Consider the following 6,000-nt stretch of genomic DNA (forward strand, 5'->3'; position numbering starts at 1 on the left):
GATCGAGTCGTTAGCAGCTTGTCGCAGGGAGATTACTTAGATTCTTGTTTTTTTGAAGCTGCACCTTGACCCTTCTTTTATATGATGTTCCGGGCGCCTGGATCCCTTCCGGGCGCCTGGATCCCTGAGTGTGACGTGGGATAAACTTTGGTCCCGGGCGCCCGGACAGCCTTTTTCCAGCAGGTTCCTCACCTGCAAACAAAGGTTAGTCCGAGCAAAATTCCCTGCAAGACAGTGTTAGAATAAGACAAAACATCGTAAAGAAGAATTGACAGTCTTCGGACTGTCCGAGTCTGACTTTGGATTTCCAACCGGAAATCCTAGGTCGACCCGACGCCTACTGTTCCCTCTACGGGGAACGCGTCCTCACCTACTCCACTCAGGAGATTTACCTGTTGCCAGTCGATCCTCCAGACTTTTGCTCAGCACTCGATGCTTCCGGACTTTCTGCTGGACATCCGCTTCCCGGCTAGTCCAGACTTTCACCTGGTTCGCGACACCAGGACTTTCCACCTAGGGTTACCACCCCCTAGGACTTTTGCCTGAAGCTATCGACCTGCCAAGACTTTCCGCATAGTGTTACCACCCCCTATGACCTAGGGTTACCACCCCCTAGGGTTTTTCCCTTTGCCTAACCGCAACTAGGACTTTCCTGAAAAACTCATTCAACCATGTCAGATTACAACAACCCTTAACTTTGAATCCTTTGCCATTATCAAAATTCAGGTTCGATCGTCGGATGATTCCCGCACCAACAATCTCCCCCTTTTTGATTATGGCAACCCAGATTCAAAGTTAAGTGAAAAAACAAATGCATAAGTATATTAAGCAAGCTTAAGTATCTAAATTCAAATGAACGCCTAACTTAAGGTAACACTTAAACTTTTTGTAAACTTTTTGTGAAGCTCCCCCTTAATACAGGGTTTCCTTTTTCTTTAGAATTTCTCTACTTTGAATTTCTCTACTCTCCCCCTTTGCCATATATAAAAAATGAGCTAGTTTTGAAAAACTTAATTTTCAAGACAGAATTAAAAACATTTTAACTTAGGCAAGGGAAGTGAAGGACAACACCTTAGAATTTATTTTGGTTGAATAGACATAGAAAAACATGAGCTCTTTTTGAGTCTATAGAGTCTATAAAAAAAACATTGGTTTCCAAAATTTTCATAGAAACATTTTCAAAATACAAGTTTCAACTTCAGTGATTTTCAAATAAATTTGCAAGGGAAAATAATTTTTAAAGCTTTAACAACTTAATGAATTTTCAAAAGGGTTTAAAAAAAAATTTCAAAGAAGAAGATATTTGAAAGTTAAGTTTGGAGAATATTTTGATAAAACTGTTTAAGGAATGTTTTTGAGTAAGGAATGTTTTTGAGATAAGTTTCAGGAATACTTAAGGCAAAGGAGAAGAGATAACCTTAATTTAGTTTTAGTAAGGTTTCGGTGTTCTAAAGTCCAAGCATGAGTCAAGATTTGGTTTTGATCAGGTATCAGAGCCCTTAAGTACAAACATGCTTAAACTTTAATATTGCCTCCACCAACTGTCTAACCATTTAGCTACTTGCTGATTGCCTAGAGGGCAACAGTGTTCACCTGGTTAGTCAAGTCAAGTCAATTGATCCAGTTAGATTTGACTAAGGCTGGAAGACTTGATTTGATTACTATTAATTATGTATTTAATGCCCAGACTCATATTGATGCACAGAAATAAGCATTCTTGAGTCCAGGCTGTACCCTATGCATCTCACACCGTTCTATGTTTTACAAACACAATCAAGGTAAACCTAGGTGTTTGTGAGATGCTCTGGCTGAGTCCTGGAGGAACATGATTTCTAAGGGTACAATCCTAGACTAAATCCAACTTTCGAAAGTCTAGTAAAGTGGGGATTTTGGTAAATCAATTTTACCTAGAAGTTATAAAAAAAATAAAGAATATAAAGTTATAGTATCTATTCTACCCAACACATGCCTATTTGTCTTCTAAGTGAGCTGAACTCAAGTTCAGGTAAGGGTTTTGTGAAAATGTCAGCTAGGTTTGATTTTGACTCAACATAGTTGAGTATAATATCACCCTTAGCTACATGATCCCTTACAAAATGATGCTTCACCTCTATATGTTTAGTCCTTGAGTGATGAATTGGGTTTTTTGTTAGATTTATTGAACTTATATTATCAATTGAAAATTTTGTTTTATGATATTCTAGCTGATAGTCTTTAAAAGTATGCATCATCCATAGCAATTGAGATGTGCATTCACCTAAGGCTATATATTCAGCTTCAGTGGTAGATAAAGCAACACAATGTTGCTTTCTACTTGACCAACTTATAAGGCATTGCCCTAGAAATTGACAACTGCCACTTGTGCTTTTTCTATCTAACTTGCATCCAGCGTAATCTGAGTCAGAATAGCCATGAAGGTCAAGAGTGCAAGTTCTAGGGTACCAGAGTCCTATATTTAGAGTACCTTTAATGTACCTAAGTATTCTTTTAACATAGGTTAAGTGTGACTCTTTTGCACAGGATTGGTATCTTGCGCACATACCTACAGCAAACAATATATCAGGTCGGCTTGCAGTTAGGTACAATAAGCTACCTATTACACTTCTATAATATTTTGGGTCTACTGGTTTTCCTACTGGGTCAGAGTCAATATTGATGTTGGTTGCCATTGGAGTGTTTATTATCTTTGAATTTTCCATGCAGAATTTTTTAATTAACTCCTTAGCATATTTAGTTTGATAAATGTAAATTCCATCTTTAGTTTGTTTTATTTGTAAGCCTAAGAAAAAATTAAGTTCACTAACCATACTCATTTCAAATTCACTTTCCATTAATTTAACAAATTCTTTTAGAAATTTAGAGTTAGTAGATCCAAAAATTATATCATCAACATAGATTTGGGCTATGAAGATGTCTTTTTCTACAATTTTTACGAATAGAGTTGGATCTATTTTACCTTGGTTGAAGCCTTTGGAAATTAAGTGATTGGACAATCGTTCATACCATGCCCTAGGGGCTTGTTTAAGTCCATACAAGGCCTTTTTTAACTTAAATACGTGAGTAGGATTGTTTAAGTCTTCAAATCCTGGGGGTTGGCTTACATAGACCTCTTCTTTGATGAAACCATTTAAAAAGGCTGACTTAACATCCATTTGGTATAATTTAAACCCTTTATTTGCTGCATAGGCTAATAGCATTCGAATGGATTCGAGTCTAGCTACCGGTGCATAGGTTTCATCATAGTCTAATCCTTCAACTTGACTAAACCCTTTGGCTACTAGTCTAGCTTTGTTTCTTATGATATCACCCTGATCATCCAACTTATTTCTAAAAACCCATTTGGTGTCTATTATTGATTTATCTATGGGTTTAGGTACAAGGTCCCAGACTTGGTTTCTTTCAAATTGTGCTAGTTCCTCCTGCATAGCTATGATCCAGTCCGGGTCGGGTAGTGCTTCTTCTATTGTTTTAGGTTCGATTTTAGAAATTAGGGCAATCTGACTATGGATTCTATAGGAAGATCTAGTTCTGACTCCTAGGTTTGGATCACCCAAGATTTGGTCAGGTGGATGAGAGGTACTGGCCCTAGTTGGTCTTATAATTGGGTCAGGGGCTGGTTCCTCTGGTTTATTAAGATTTGGTTTAATTTCATCATCTTCTATATTTCTTGGTTCAACATTCACATTTATATTTGGTAGATTATTTTCTTCATCAAATATTATATTAGTTGTTTCTTCAACTTTTAGGGTGTTTTGATTGTAGACTCTATAGGCTCTACTATTTGAGGAGTATCCTAAAAATATTCCTGGGTTAGATTTGGGTGTGAATTTTCCTAAATAATCTTTAGTATTTAAAATGTGAACTTTACACCCAAATAATTTTAAATAGTTTAAGTTAGGAATTTTATGATAATATAGTTCATAAGGGGTTTTCTTGTGAAATTTGTTGATTAAAATTCTGTTTTGAATATGATTTGCGATTTATTGCTTCACCCAAAATTGGTGATTTAAATTATATTCATTTAACATAGTTCTAGCGGCTTCTTGTAGTGTTCTATTTTTACGTTCCACTAGACCATTTTGCTGAGGGGTTCTAGGACATGAAAATTCATGTAGGTATCCATTTATTTTACAAAATTGAGTAAATCTATGATTTTCAAATTCTCCCTGATCACTTCTTATTCTTTTAATTTTAGTATCTTTTTCATTTTCTATTAGTTTGCAAAATTACTAAATATTTCATAAGTTTCATCTTTTGTTTTTAGAAATCTTACCCATGTAAACCTAGAGTAGTCATCAATTATTACTAAGCAATACTGGTTCTTGCTTAGTGACTTGGCTCCATGTGAATCAAATAGGTCAAGGTGAAGGAGCTCAAGTAACGAGTTGGTTCTTTCTAGATTTGTTGATTTGTGTGTTGACTTAGTTTGTTTTCCTTGTTGACAAGCATTACAGATTGAGTTTTCAATGAATTTTATTTTGGGCAAACCTCTAACTAGACCATTATGACTCATTTTTGAAATGAGTCTAGTGTGAGTGTGACCCAGTCTTCTGTGCCACAAGTCAGTTTCCTCTTCCTGTGTTATTAAACACTTTATTGAGGATGTGGGTAGATTGATTGAGTACATATTATTTTTCCTAAGTCCCTTAAGTGTGATTTCAGGATTTTCAATATTTTTGACTAAACATCTAGCTTTGTCAAAAGTGACTAAGTATCCGCTATCACACAATTGGCTTATACCTAGTAAGTTAAAATTGAAATTTTCAACTAACAGAACTTTTCTAATAATAAAATCGGAGCTGAGTTCAATATTACCTCTCCTGATCACTTTAAGTTGACCATTGTTGTCGAATGCAACTGATCCTAAATTTTTTAGTTTGAGCATTGAAAACTTCAATTTATCTCCAGTCATATGTCTGGAGCATCCACTATCCAACATCCATTGATCCAACTCCTACACATAAAGTGAATGAATTGGTTTCTTGTTAATGGATAAAAAGATAGTTTGACTGAAGTGGACTCCTTAGAATTTTATCTTACCCAGGCTAAGTTAACAATAATTGGTTATATTGTTGCAATTGTTTTAGAAAAGTGTTTTAAAGTTTTTTATTTATTTATTTATTTATTTATATTATTATTATTATTATAAATTTAACTTGATTAACACTGTTTAGGTTGGAGATATTTGAATTAATTTGATTTTGAAGGATGTTTAACTTAACTTTAAGTAAGATTTAAAATTTAGTTTGCTTAGTCATCTCACCCGATCTAAATTGTCAATCAGGGAATCCTATAATTGATGTGAGATGATTTATTGTTGAATTCAAAGGTCTGGTTTAACTTTGTATTAGATTCAGGTTTAGCTTTGGGTTCAACAAGTAAGCATTCTTTGGATAAACTTCTGGGCTATGGTGAGTCACACGGAGCTCATTAAAGTAACCATGCCTTCGAGGTTTTCCAAATAGTCCTACCCATTGAACTTAATACTAACCCTTGGTCTAACTAGTTAGGATCCATTTTAAGGGTAGCTTCGGTCAGTTCCACTTGGCCAAATGCACCAGGTCGAAGCCATATCTTCCTAGACATGCGATGCCCAAGCTTCCCTAACGTACTATCATCCAAAAATTTCACCAGTACCGTGGGTCGAGTTAAACCTAGGCCATTTTACCTAACCTCAATTACCCTGCCGGGTGGTCTACTCTTGATTACCCTTATCGGGTATATTAAGTTCGGAGGTGCCAGATAATCTGGAGCCTTCCTTTTAATTTGATTTAATTATTTAATTTCGAATTTTGAATTTCATTTAATTTTTGAATTTAAATTTTGAATTTAAATTTTGAATTTTTAATTTAATTTCGAATTTTGAATTTAATTTTTGAATTTATAATTTTAATTTCAAATTTTGAATTTTTGAATTTATAATTTTAATTTCGAATTTTGAATTTAATTTTTGAATTTATAATTTTAATTTCGAATTTTGAATTTTTGAATTTATAATTT

Source organism: Zingiber officinale, chromosome 4B, assembly GCF_018446385.1.
Source record: "Zingiber officinale cultivar Zhangliang chromosome 4B, Zo_v1.1, whole genome shotgun sequence".
Taxonomy (NCBI): Eukaryota; Viridiplantae; Streptophyta; class Magnoliopsida; order Zingiberales; family Zingiberaceae; genus Zingiber; species Zingiber officinale.